This window comes from Triturus cristatus, chromosome 8 (genome assembly GCF_964204655.1).
Source record: "Triturus cristatus chromosome 8, aTriCri1.1, whole genome shotgun sequence".
Lineage (NCBI taxonomy): Eukaryota > Metazoa > Chordata > Amphibia > Caudata > Salamandridae > Triturus > Triturus cristatus.
Window position 1 is genome coordinate 145,927,621 of NC_140591.1, and position 15,601 is coordinate 145,943,221.

At 38.3% G+C, this 15,601-nt stretch overlaps 1 protein-coding gene across 1 annotated transcript in view; it reads left to right on the forward strand.

Moving 5' to 3' along the window:
* LOC146801703 (cell surface glycoprotein CD200 receptor 1-A-like) overlaps positions 1-15,601 on the forward strand; it is a 281,333-nt gene that overhangs the window by 118,481 nt on the left and 147,251 nt on the right. The window lies entirely within an intron of this gene.

Here is a 15,601-nt window from a genome sequence, read left to right on the forward strand (position 1 = left end):
CAACCACACACACACAACCACACACACAACCACACACTCAACCACACACACACAACCACACACAACCACACACAACCACACACAACCACACCACTCACACAACCACACACAACCACACACACACACAACCACACACACCTAACCACAACCACACACAACCACAACACACACACAACCGCACACACAACACACACACACCACACACACAACCACACACAACCACACAAACAACCACAACCACACACACAACCACACACACACAACCACACCCAACCACACCCAACTACACACACAACCACACACACACAACCACACACAACCACACACACAACCACACCCACACAACCACACCCACAACCACACACACACCCAACCACACAACCACAACCACACACAACCACACACACAACCACACACACAAGCACACACATCCACACACACAACCACACAACCACACACCCACAACCACACACACAACTACACACACAACACACACACAACCACACAACCACACACACACACAACCACACACACACACAACCACACACACAACCACACACACACACAACCACACACACAGAACCACACACAAAACCACACACACAACTACACACACAACCACACCCACACCGACAACTGCACCCACACACAACCTCAACCACAAACACAACCACACCCACCCACACACACAACCACCACACAACCACACACACAACCACACACACACACACACAAACAACCACAACCATACACACAACCACACACACACACACAACCACACACAACCGCACACACACACAACACACACAACCACAACCACACACAACCACACACACACAACCACACCACACACAACCACACATCCACCCACACACCCACAACTGCACCCACAACTGCACCCACACCCACAACCACACCCACACACAACCGCACACACAACCACACACACACAACCACACACACAACCACACACACAACCACACACAACCATACACACACACAACCACACACACACAACCACACACACACAACCAAACACACACACAACCACACCAAGCATTGGCATAGCCAATAGGTCTCACCTTTGGGACCTTATAAGTGTTTAGCCACGCAACAGTTGATGTGGTTGCACCAAGGATATTGTGCTGCATAACTAAATACTTAGAAGGTCCCAAAAGCGAGACCTATTGGCTATGCCAATGCTTGTTTCGGGTGGGGAGTGGACCATGCATCAGCCTCGCTGACACTTTCCACCACTGATTGATTTCAGAGGAGCCTTCATGCAGTATTAACTCCGCTGTGAGAAGGTACTAGGAGACCACAAGCAGCCGTCGAGTCCTCTGTGAACCCAGGAACTCGGCACTTAAAATAGCTTTCTGGAAGAGGCAGAATCGCTTGCACATGAAACGCATGTGACAGAGAACAGGATGTGCCACGCTTTGCCACCCACATCAATTGAGAAATATCCCAAAAGTAGAACTAAACAGCCATCCTGGTTTGATGACAGCGAGATAAAGTTATGCCTTTAACCATTTATTTTATTTATCAAGAAAGACAAAAACACAAAGGGAAGAAAGGAGCAGGAAGAGAAAGACTAAAAACAGTGGCAAAGGGAGACAGCAGGGATGAAAACAAATCTTGCAAGAGTGTAACAAAGGAGCTAGAAGAAAGAGGCATGAGATGTAATCCACATTACCCAGCCTGGGTAATCAGTAATCCTGACATTAGTCGGTGCCAGCTGCAAGCATATGAGAAAAACATGAGGCACCGGGCACTTATTATTTAACACATTAGGCACTGTGGTTGAGAATGGCATATGGGGGAAAAAGAGGAACTAGACAGCGTGGGGGAAAGGGATAATACTGGGGCAAAAGAGAGGAAAGAGACTGAAGGAGAAAAACTGCGTGTGTGTGTATATATATACACAAATGCACACATATATATTATACATATGTATATATATATAGAACCTATGCATGTGTATGTACATATGTTTATGCATATTTATCTGTGTTTATATATACACACACACACATATATATAGATATATACACACACATATATATATATACACATATAACTGCTTTCTTCAGCTGCCCTTAAACAACAAGTGCTGTAATGTTCATGCTTTAAAATGGGAACTTGCTCCACTGCGATAGGCGGATACAAGGGTGGACGTGGCGGAAGTTTCCCTATGTATAAGTATGTATGTTTATGCATATATATGTGTGTGTGTATATATATCTATCCATTTATATCTCTCTCTCTCTCTCTCTCTCTCTCTCTCTATATATATATATATATATATATATATATATATATTACGTACTGGCGGTCGCCAGTAGGTAGTTATAGTTAGGACCACGTTTCCATAGGAAATCCGCAACATTCTATTTTGAATAACTTTGGCGCCGGTCGACGAATCCTCGCAAATTTTTCAAAATAGGTGGGGCGCTACGCTCCGCTCCTACCCTGAAAGTCTCGGGGGGATTCGTCAAGCGGGGGCTGACATAAAAGGGGGGTCCCAAAACGCGTTTTTCCCATGCATTTTTCCATAGGACCTTTAGACAGGGCTACAGCCCGAACGGCTGAACAGAATTTAATGAAATTTGGCAGAGAGGTAGTCCCCAGGTCAAGGAAGTGCCTTTTGTAGGTTTGGTGTAAATCTGTTCAGTAGAATCTGAGAAAATAGCCTTTAAATCAATATATATATCTGTGGCAGCTTACCGTGCGCTTACGGTGCGCTTACCGTACGCGTACGGTGGCGTGCGCGAGCGCGATTCTGATTGGCTGTTAGATCTTAGTAAACATTCGAATCGGTCGAAACCAGGAAGCGGCGGCCGCCATTTTGTGTGTTTCACTCTGAAAAAAAAGAGTGATATCTTTAAAAGGGGGCAAGGAGGAGAGTTACAGACCCCCTAACATTTGTAAGGGGGACAAAGAAGGACAGAAAAGTTCAAAGAAAACATTTATTGATTTTTTTTAAAAATCGCGGGGTACGCGTACGGTAAGCTTACCGTACGCGTACGGTAGAAAAAAAAAATAAAAAGAGAAATAAAATTCAGATTTAAGAGATTAGATATTAGGGGGCTCTAAAAAGAGCCGTTGTGTTTATGAAGTGATTTTTTATTGATACCTACAAGTAAGTACCGATGCAGAGTCTAAGGTTCAAGAGGAAGACTCTGTTCCCTTCATCATTGAAGTGCACACCATCTCCTCTATAAATGTCTTGCATGTCGTAACGCAAGTTGTTGTGGTAAATGGAACCCATACCATAGTCTCGGAGGAAAGCAGAAACAGATTTGTTGACGTGCTTTCTTGCTTTGTCAATCTGCGGACAGAAATGATTGGACCAGTTCCATTTTTGCCTTTGGCATAGGTTAGAAAAAACAAAGGCAGTTTTAGGGAAAAGTGAAAACAGTTGTGCAAAGGTCTCCTTCATAAGCATTTCCAGACCTACCCCAGTCAAAGTGCCTAGGTCATTGCCACCACAGTGCACTATTATGAGGTCAGGGTGTTGGATTTGCATGAAGGATTTCACCAATGGCATCAATTGGTGCCACTTTAACCCTCTCTGACCAATCCATTTAATGTCTACATTTGGCAAAGCAAGGTCTCTCACCATATCTCTTTTCTCTGCATACTTTTCACTCCAGAAGACATAGCTGTGCCCTACAATCCACACTGTGAACATCTTCCAAGGAGATCTGGATGCACTCAGGAGGTGTAATTCAGTAGAATGGGAAAATGAAATGAAAGACAGTTTGGAAATGGAGGCATACATATTTTTTTTATAAAAAAAAGAACTGATTGGCTGTTTCATACCATTCTAGAATAAAAACTAGGCTGCATGTGTAAATTAATAGAAGCATGTTTTGTATTGGTACAAAAAAATGTGTTAACAAAGAACAGTACTATGGATTTGCTGTTAGGTTTGAAAAGTCAAGCACTCTTGCTCTGTGGAATTGAAACATTGTGTGGCGAACTTCTGACCTAACTCCACACAGCAGTGTTCCATGAGCTGTTGCTATGGTAGCAGGCAGAAGTCAAGTTCGGGGAAGGGTACTAGGCAGAAGTCAAGTTGGGGGAAGGGTACTTTTGGAAAAGGGTTGGTTTTCAACCAATAGAAATGTGTGATTACATTTGAAAAAAAGGGGGAAGCACTGAGATTTGAAATTAACATGTATATGTGTGGAAAAAGAGAGGGAAAGTTTGCCATTATCTGGTTCTGCAGAGAGGAGAGAGGTGTAAAGAAAAGAGATCCTGGCTCTGATAATCTGCTGTTTGAGTGCCACATTTCTTTCACAGCTAACTAATTTGAAAGGTGAGTTTAGAGTTTGAGAGGGGATGTATATGGTAAATAAAGAAATGAATAATAGAAATGTAATTCCTTTTGTTGAAGTTGTGTTTATCATTTTCTGTTTTGGGAGAAATTTAAATGTGAGGAACATGTAAAATAATATGGACTATGTTTTCACGATAAATTAAGGTGTACTGGTATAAAAAAAGAATAGTTTAAGGGTTTGAGGTTGCATTAGATGGAAAGGGGGAGTCATTTTTTGGTGCAGAAGCAGACTCTTAGCACACACCCAGCTGCTAACCATGTGGAATCATGCACAGTATTTACAAGCGAGTGGGGTTTGAGGTTTCAGTCAGTAATGCAAATACTTTCAGCATCACTAAGGCTGGTTGCCCTTGCTGGAATGTAGGCAGTCACCCAGGTTACACATGGTGGTGGTCTGAAAAAGCAGTTTGGACATGTGCTGTTTTCAGAATCTGAAAAGTGGATTCAAAATGTGACAGACTGTAAAAGTGATTATCACTTGCCAAAAAAAAGAGCAGTAAGTGTGCTTTTAAATTGGCAAAGAAATTTCGTTTTGTGACTAATGTGAAAACATGACTCTGTGTGCAAAGAGGAATTATAGGCAGAGATTTATTGTGTATTGCTCTGGTGATTTCACAGTTGCATTAGATGGAAAGGGGGAGCTATTTTTTGGTGCAGAAGCAGACTCTTAGCACACACCCAGCTGCTAACCATGTGGAATCATGCACAGTATTTACAAGCGAGTGGGGTTTGAGGTTTCAGTCAGTAATGCAAATACTTTCAGCATCACTAATGCTGGTTGCCCTTGCTGCAATGTAGGCAGTCACCCAGGTTACACATGGTGGTGGTCTGAAAAAGCAGTTTGGACATGTGCTGTTTTCAGAATCTGAAAAGTGGATTCAAAATGTGACAGACTGTAAAAGTGATTATCACGTGCCAAAACAAAGAGCAGTAAGTGTGCTTTTAAATTGGCAAAGAAATTTCGTTTTGTGACTAATGTGAAAACATGACTCTGTGTGCAAATAGGAATTACAGGCAGAGATTTATTGCGTATTGCTCTGGTGATTTCACAGTTGCATTAGATGGAAAGGGGGAGCTATTTTTTGGTGCAGAAGCAGACTTTTAGCACACACCCAGCTGCTAACCATGTGGAATCATGCACAGTATTTACAAGCGAGTGGGGTTTGAGGTTTCAGTCGGTAATGCAAATACTTTCAGCATCACTAAGGCTGGTTGCCCTTGCTGGATTATAGGCAGTCACCCAGGTTACACATGGTGGTGGTCTGAAAAAGCAGTTTGGACATGTGCTGTTTTCAGAATCTGAAAAGTGGATTCAAAATGTGACAGACTGTAAAAGTGATTATCACTTGCAAAAAAAAAGAGCAGTAAGTGTGCTTTTAAATTGGCAAAGAAATTTCGTTTTGTGACTAATGTGAAAACATGACTCTGTGTGCAAAAAGGAATTACAGGCAGAGATTTATTGCGTATTGCTCTGGTGATTTCACAGTTGCATTAGATGGAAAGGGGGAGCCATTTTTTGGTGCAGAAGCAGACTCTTAGCACACACCCAGCTGCTAACCATGTGGAATCATGCACAGTGTTTACAAGCGAGTGGGGTTTGAGGTTTCAGTCAGTAATGCAAATACTTTCAGCATCACTAAGGCTGGTTGCCCTTGCTGGAGTGTAGGCAGTCACCCAGGTTACACATGGTGGTGGTCTGAAAAAGCAGTTTGGACATGTGCTGTTTTCAGAATGTGAAAAGTGGATTCAAAATGTGACAGACTGTAAAAGTGATTATCACTTGCAAAAAAAAAGAGCAGTAAGTGTGCTTTTAAATTGGCAAAGAAATTTCGTTTTGTGACTAATGTGAAAAGATGACTCTGTGTGCAAATAGGAATTACAGGCAGAGATATATTGCGTATTGCTCTGGTGATTTCACAGTTGCATTAGATGGAAAGGGGGAGCCATTTTTTGGTGCAGAAGCAGACTCTTAGCACACACCCAGCTGCTAACCATGTGGAATCATGCACAGTATTTACAAGCGAGTGGGGTTTGAGGTTTCAGTCAGTAATGCAAATACTTTCAGCATCACTAAGGCTGGTTGCCCTTGCTGGAGTGTAGGCAGTCACCCAGGTTACACATGGTGGTGGTCTGAAAAAGCAGTTTGGACATGTGCTGTTTTCAGAATGTGAAAAGTGGATTCAAAATGTGACAGACTGTAAAAGTGATTATCACTTGCAAAAAAAAAGAGCAGTAAGTGTGCTTTTAAATTGGCAAAGAAATTTCGTTTTGTGACTAATGTGAAAACATGACTCTGTGTGCAAATAGGAATTACAGGCAGAGATATATTGCGTATTGCTCTGGTGATTTCACAGTTGCATTAGATGGAAAGGGGGAGCCATTGGTGAAAACATGACTCTGTGTGCAAAAAGGAATTGTTTTTAGATATTTAATTTGTGATGGTGTTATTGTGCTTTTCACTTGTAGGAAAGGGGTTCATAGTATTTAAATATTTGAAAAGATCATAAAAAATGTAGTAATATATTTAAATTAAAAAAAGATTTTTTTTTTTTTTTTTTTCAGGTATTGCTGAAGAGCAGTGAACAAAATTTAAGATGCCTACAAAATCCAGAGAAAAGAAAGACTACAAAAAAAACCTATATTTGAAGACAACTGGAGGACCTAAGTTAGTTGGAGATGCTCATGTTGGGAAAAAGAAAAAATCTTCTGGTAAGCAGACAAAAACATTTTTAAAGAATATATTCAAAAAAAGGAAAAATGTAAAAAATGTCTGTACTGGAAAGAATGTTCTCAATAGAAAAGGACAGGAAAAAATTGAGAATTTAAATAATGGAAATATACCTTCTGCAACTAAAACAATTATCTTAAACAGAAAAACAGCGTTTAAAGAGATACGTAGAAAAATGTTTCAGAGAAGAGTTATGTCCAATTTGATAAAGGATGTGAAGAAATATAAGCAAAAGGCTAAGTTTTATAAGAGAAAAAAAGAAATTGAAGCCATTGCAGCAAAGGCATTAGAATTAAAAAGGAAACTATTCATTTTAATTTTGAATAGGATGCGTACATTAGAAAAAAAGGTTAATGTACTGAAATCACAAAGCAAAAGGAAAAGAGTAGTAAATAGAACAAACTTTTGTAAAGTGTTTTTAGGAAAATGGATGCATAGTTCAAGTAGTGAACCTTTTTTTAATGAAGAGAGCTATTTTCAAAGTAATAGTTTGCTGCATGCAGTTGACACCAGAGGTCGTGCTTACGAAGTGAAAAATGGTTGCATAATGGAGAAGGAGATAATGGTTCCAAGAGATGAGGTACAAGTGATGGCGGATGAGGCTATGGGGAGACGTCCTAAAGCCCCAGTGTACACTTGGAATTGTAGTAGTATTTGCACTGTGCGTCAGGAATCTATTGATAAATTTCGTGAGTTTTTAAGAGAATATAGCAAAAAAAGTGTGAAACAAAAGATTAAGGTGCTTCAAAGTCTAGATCCATGCAGAGTGAGAGAGAATACTGGTTTGCAGGGTCATTCTCTGGCTTGTCTATCTAGAAAAGTGTGTAATAGTGTTTTCCATCATTTTAGGATGCTGGCTGTTCATCATACTGAAATGAGAAAGTTTGTGAGACGGTTGTATTTTGCTAAATGTCCAGCAATAAAGTTAGATGAATTGAATAGGGCTCTGTTCCGTGGAACGGTATCAGATGTAGAGAAGGTTGTTGATGAAATTCAGTTTTGTTACTTTGGTCCTGAACAAAACAGTGCAGAGAAGGACACAGTAAATGAGGAACAAGTGGAAGAGAATGAAGAACCCTCTGTAAGTAATACATTTAATGATCACATAACAAAATTTGCATTAATCTCTAATGAAAGACCTAATATTACTTGTATTTGTTGCCGCAGAACTCATTATAGAAAACAAACTAGGAATGTTGATCTCTACAGAAAGAGTGAAAATGAAGATAATTATAAGTGGAAGGATTTTGCCACATATATATTTCTTGAAAATTGTTTTGAATTGGGTGAAGTTCAGCGTATTTGTAAATACTGTTACAACAAGTTAGAGGAAAATAGAATGCCGACCAGAGCTGTACATAATAATTTAGAATTGGATGCAATTCCTGCTGAACTTTCAGAATTAAATACATATGAGTCTATACTCATTCAATGTGTTCATCCGTTCCAGACCATAGTACGTATGGAGCCCAAAACTGGTAAATTACCTCCTTCAGATTTACTGAGAGGTTTAAAAGGTAGAGTGGTGTATTTGCCCTTGGATTTGAAAAAAAATATGGAAACTATTGATGCGGATACTTTGGAAACTGAACCATTAATTATTCTGGTTAATGGTGTACCTACAAAGAATAAGAAGATTTGGCAGGAGCTGGTAGATGTACGGAAAGTACAAAGAGCAAATTTGTATTTGAAAAGGAATAACAAATGGTATGAATCAATTTATATAGAAGAAGAAGAAGAAGAAGATTTACAAGAAGACACAGAAACACCAACTGGACAAATTGAAAAAGTGGACAAGTCAAAGGAAGAAGAAATTTATGAACATTTTAGCATACATCCTCTTCATTCAAAAGAAGTTATGGGAGACAATATTGATCTGTTTCAGATGAAGAAAGCAAAAGGAACTCCCGTGAGTGTATGGGAGGAGAGCTTGGAAGCTCGATGTTTTCCCCAGCTGTTTCCAACAGGAAAAGGAGGACGATACGATGAACGACCAGAACAGATTCCAGCTTCTGAGTATCGGACTACAAGACTATATGCTGAAGATCCTAGATTTCGACAAAGTATTCCTTATTTGTTCCATCTTTTATTTGAAAGCGACTTGTCTGCACTGTCTTATGCAGTAAATCACATTTTAAAAAGTGGAGTACATTTACAAAATGTGTCTGCTAAGGATTTTATGGAGAAAGTGCAGCACCGAGATGATCATTTGGAAACACAAATGATCAATCTGATGGCTTGTCAGCGTGGGACTAATGAATATTGGTACCGACGCCATGGTGAACTAAAATGCATGTTACGGAATTTAGGAACACCAACATGGTTCCTTACCCTAAGCTGTGCCGAGTACGCTTGGGATGATTTACTGGATTTTCTACGAGAGGCCAATTCAAACATTAAAAACATCGAATACAAGACAGCAGGAGAACTGTGCTCATTGGATCCGGTTAATGTTTGCAGATATTTCAATCATAGATTTGAGGCTATGATGTCCTTCATCTGCAATAAAAAAAATCCACCCCTTGGAGAAGTAGTGGATTTCTTTTGGAGAAAAGAGTACCAGGCAAGAGGTGCTCCTCATATTCATATGCTGTTGTGGATCAAGGATGCCCCAAAGTTTGGAACAGATGCTGATGAAGCAGTGTTATCTTACATTGAAGAATATGCAACATGTGCTATACCAAAAAGCACAGAAGAGAAAAAGTTAAAGGAGCAAGTTTTACGTTTCCAAAGTCATCGGTGTGGAAAATACTGTCGACGGAAATACAAGAGCAAAGATAAATACTACACTAAATGTCGATTTGGATTTCCTAGACCTGTTCTTTCAAATGGAAGAGTAAACAGTTTTATGTCATCTGTGAGACATACTATCACAAGAAAATCACCTAAGAATACCTACAACCTTAAAAGAAAAGAAGAATCAAAAAATATAAATGACTACAACCCAGTCATTTTATCCATGTGGAATGCTAACATGGATATACAGTATGTAGCTGACAATTCCATTGCTGTGCTCGATATGTAACGTCTTACATTACGAAATCAGAAAAAACAGAATTGAAGGAAATGTGGGAAGAGATTTCTCACGAGAAGACTGTCAGTAAGAAGCTGTACAGTTTCAGTTTAAAGATGTTATCGCATCGAGAAATTGGATCCTACGAATGTTCAGATAGGTTATCTTCTGCAAGTCTCTACTCGAAATCAAGAAGAATAATTTGGGCAAGTTTAGGCCTTGCAGCAATGAGAAATCGGGTACTGAAATCTGTTGGTGAAATTGAATATTTGGCCGAGAATGACCCAGAAAGTACAGATATTTTGAAATCAAACATGTTGGACACATATTATCCCAAGAGAAGTCATCATCTGGAGAACATGTGTCTCTATGAAGTGCTGCAGAACTACATTTATTCAAGGAAAGCCGCAGAAGACATCAACAATGGAAAATATAAAGTCATTGGTGAGGAAGGATGTTTGGTGAAGCAAACAAAAGGAAGTTTGATAAATCACCGGAAGCTGAGTTGCGACACTACTGACAAAAAGGAATTTTACTACTTGGCTCTTTTACAGCTGTTTAAACCATGGCGTACAGAGGATGAACTACTGGGAGAATTTCAAAGCTATGAAGATTCCTTTAATGCTTGCAAAGACAGCATACAATGCAGTACATTCACAACTTATCTGCAAATGTTAAATGAAGAAATTGAACAGGAAACTACAATTGCAGCAGAAGTAGCTAGAGACAGTTCTCAAGACAGCCAAAGTTCAGGAACACTCAGTCAAGATCCCCTAGGACAACCAATCGTTGAAAATGAAGCATCAATAGCCATGAATGAAGTGGAAACGGCTATGAATCAAGCACAAGAAGAATTTATAGACTTACAAAATTTGGAAAGACAACTGAATGAAGAGCAGCAACAAATGTATGAAGAGATCAGAAGCAAAATTGATCACGGATTTCTACATGAAAAAAAAGAGTGCTCATGCACATCATTTCATCCAATCAGGATGTATGTAAGCGGACAAGCTGGAACTGGAAAAAGTTTCCTAATAAAAGTCATCAGAAGCTACCTACAGCAAAAAACGGATTCTACTTTGTCTTGTGTGGTTACTGCTCCAACTGGGTTAGCAGTAGGGGTGGGTGGAATTTGCGTAATTGCGTTACGCAAATCTCCGCGAAACGGTAAAAAATTTCCGCGAACACGCAGAAATTCCGCGAACACGCGGAATTGCTTGTTCGCGATGCTTTTTTCCTGTTCGCAATTGCTGTTTGCGTGCTCGAGGAGAAATATCTCGCGAACATGCATTTTGAGAACGCGAACAAGCAAAAATTTCGCGAAATCGCGGAAAGCAGACTTTTGAGCAATTTCGCGTTCTCCACGGAACGCGAAATTACGCAAATTCCGCAAATTCCGCGAGCGGAACGGAATTTGCCGCCCAGGCTTAGTTAGCAGCCTATAACATAAAAGGAATCACCTTACATCGTTTGCTAATGTTACCAGTGGAGCATGAGAACAAAATACAATACAACAAGCTAACTGGAGAAGCATGCTTGGAAGTTTCAAGAGTATTGAAGAAGATGCAAGTTCTCATTATTGATGAGGTGAGCATGGTATCAAACTTAATGCTTGCCTTTGTGCATTTAAGAATGCAGCAAATTCTAAGGACAGACTATGACGTGTTATTTGGTGGAAAACATGTCATAGTTTTTGGGGATCTTCTACAGCTTACTCCAGTTAAAGGACAACCAGTGTTTAATACTGTGACACATGAAGACACAAAGAAGTCATTGGGAAGCATCGGTAATGCAAATATTTGGTCCTTCTTTGAGTACAAGGAACTTACTACTAATATGAGACAAGCAAACGATGAAGAATATGGAAGTATTCTGAAAGATATCAGGATTGGACTACTCACAGAAGTTGGAAAAAAAGCATTACAAAGTCGGCTGCTACATAATTTATTTCCAAAGGAAGAAATAGTTGCAGAGAAGATATACAAGAACATTGCAGAAAAGAAAAGTGTCATCTGCTTAATGCCAACTCTACGTGAATGCTCAATATTCAATGAGGAGCTTTTGAAATTGGAAAAGGAAGATATCAGGAAATTGGAAGCAGTGGACAAAATTGAGGATGGAAGAATTACAATCAGATTAACAGGCACACTGAAAAATAAATTGGATTCACTAGAGAAGAACATTTCCAAAACTGCTGGATTAGAAAAAAATCTATATGTTTGCATGAACTGTAGAGTATTTTTAAGGAGAAATTTGGATGTGGAAAAAGGCTTAGTTAATGGAGCTATGGGAAGAGTTGTGGGTTTTATTAATTATCAGAAAAAAGATGGAATTGAATGTTTAAAAATAAAATTTGATCAGATAGAAGAAGTTAAAGACATTTGTCGTTGTTCAGTTCGTTTCATGCTTGTGAAAGACTTATATGTACGTAGGAAACAGTTTCCGTTTTCTCTAGCATATGCTGTAACTATTCACAAGTCTCAAGGATTGACTGTAGATTGTGCATTTGTGAACATTGGTTCAACTGTGTTCAAAGAAGGTATGGCATATGTTGCTTTGTCACGAGTGAAAACATTATCAGGTTTATTCATGATAGACTTTGATGATTCAAAAGTTAGTGCTGATACAAATTGTGTAAAGGAGTATAATAGATTAAGAAGAAGCTATGCTCCTCATTTAGGTCAGTATCCTGTGTTGGAGAAACGTGTAGTTTCTCGTAAAAGGAGAAATGAGAATATCTGTAATGAAGATGTAGAGAGGAGGAAAAAAAGAGGAGTGATGTAATTGCAAGCAAAAAGAAAAAGGGAAATGAAGAAGAGGTTGTAGGATGTCATTTTGAAAATAGCTCTGGTGTCAACTGCTACGCTAATGTAGTGCTGAATGTTGCATTTTATATCGAAAGTTTGCAAGAGCAGATAATAGTAAATCAGGGAAGAAGATTCTGTTCTGAGTTGAGTCTCCTTTTTCAAAAGCTGAGTAATGATACAACTCAAATAGAAAGTGCTACTGAAATTAGAAAACTTTTAGATGTATGTTCAGGACGAACACAGTTTTCTCAAAATGTACAGCAAGACGCACAGGAATTCTTGATCTATTTTCTTCAGGTACTGCAAGAAGAAGGGGTGCTAATTGAAAATATGTTTGGTGTCTCTTATAAATGGGAACATAGTTGTGAAAACTGTTTTAATACATGTGGCTCTAATGTTGATTCTGAAAGGTTTATTTATTTAACATTGCCAGAAAGTAAAACAGTCACTTTTGCTAAATTAGTTAAAGATGCTAATCATAGCATGGAATGCAGTGAGTGTCAATCTGACATGTTTTCAACGTTAATTTTAAAGGAATATGGACAGTATGTAATTTTAATGATGCAACGCTGTAAAGCTGATGGTTCAAAATTGGAGACTTTAATAAAGAAGTTTACAGGACAGCAATTATCAATTTCCGGAAAAACTTTTGTAACAGTTGCAATAATAAAGGACCTACTGTAACTTCTTGACATTACACAGTTTATCTTAAATGTGAAAAAGGCTGGACACTGTGTAATGATTCCCAATTGATTTTCAAGCAACGTTTGCCTTTTGATTTAGCAAATTCCTATCTAATCTTCCTGAAACCTAAATTTTAGAGAGACTTGGCAAGATGTGTACAAAACAATTTTACCATTTTATTGGATTACCATTGGAATTTTCAAAAAAAAAGATTTTTCAAATTATCATTTGGCCTAATGGAAAGATAACCAATTGTAATGTGGACTTTTAAAATATTTAATGTATCTTTGGAAAACCAAAAATTTTGAAAAAATCGGTAACATCTGTGCAATTTAAATTTTGGAATGTTATTGGATTGCCATTGGAAATTTTTTCAAAAAAGATTTTTAAAATTACTATTTGGCCATGAGGAAAGGTAACCAATTGTATTGTGGACTTATTTAATTATAAAATAATCTTTCGGAAACCAAAATGTTACAGAGAATCGGTGAGATCTGTACAATTTAAATTATGGAATTTTATTAGATTACCATTGGAAATTTAATCAAAAAAAGAATTTTAAAATTACTGTTTGGCCTAAAGGAAATGAAACCAGATGTATTGTGGAGTTATTTGAGATATATTTTTGTGATTATACTTCTGAAACAAAAATGTCAGACGGTATTTTAAAGAAATAAGTTTTGATATTAGATGATATTTTTTTGAGAATATTATGCATTTCTTTAAAGTTATGTTTAAGTTAAAAGTGATTCTGGGCTTATTTTATACAATCTTTGAGATTGTTATTTTTTTTTTGCCCGCTGTAAAATGATGAATGCAATTGCTTTCACAATTTATAGTGAAATGCAATATATTCTGAAAACAGCAAAAAAAAGGCAAAAATGTTTTGGGGAAAAATAAGTAAATATGTGTACTGTGTTATATATTGATTTATTTAATATTAATACTTTTTTCTTTTTTTCAAGAAAAAACCAACCATTTTTATGAAGTTAATACAATTACATTTTAATTATAAAAAAAAATGGTGGGTGGGACAGGTAAGTGAGAAATTAGAAGGTCTCTTTCTTCCACTTTATCTCAAAAAGATTTTTAAAAATTAGTTATTAATTTCTCAAGGATCTTGAGATGTGGTAATTGATTTTTAGTTTTTTTTTTATAAAAAAAAAAAAAAAATACGCTTACCGTGCGCGTACGGTAAAAAAAATAAAAAAAAAAGTTTCAAAGAAAAAATAAAAAAAAAGTTGAGAGGTAAGGTTGGCTCTTATAAGAGCCGTTGGGTTCATACAGGGATGGAGGAAAGAAAGAATGGGAGTATTATGAGTGTCTACAAACATGCTGGTCTATCTTATTGTTAATAAGGGGAAGACTGATCTCCCCAAAAACAATAAGACCACCACATCTTGTACACCTCATTTCAACCCTCCCAAATCGAGGGTTGATGTCCACAGGAAAAGAAGAAGGTGATGCTCCAACAACAGAGGAAGGGCTCAGCTGAGCTGCCGATGATGTACTCGGCTGAGCATCTGAGGCTGGGCTCTGGTGACTTACTGAAGAGTTTTCTCCAGTATGTCGAGCAAAGGTCCTTGGGTGTCTGTCCTGGAGGTGTCTCTTCATAGAGTGATTTCCAAAGGAATATTTCTTCCTTGGATTTCCTCTTGATAAAACACGACCACAAAGTTTGCAAGTGACCAATTGAGCATTAACCTTTTTCTCCCCCTCTGGAAAAGTGAAATACTCCCATACAAAAGAAGTCTTTTGTTTCCTCCTTCTCTGGATCATGGTGGTGCTGCTAGCCTCACTGTCAGAAGAGGTCTGCTATTCTGCCATTGTATCCCAATGTCAATCCAGCTCCTGCTCCTACAGAATCACAAGCAGAAATGAGGGGAATGGGTGTGGTGTGGGAAGAATCTGGAACTGAAAGTAGTTTCAACCAATGAAAAGTGTTCTTTCAAGCAGTAATGAGGGGAATGGGTGTGGTATGGGAAGTTTCTGGAAGTGAAAGTAATTTCAACCAATAAAAAGTG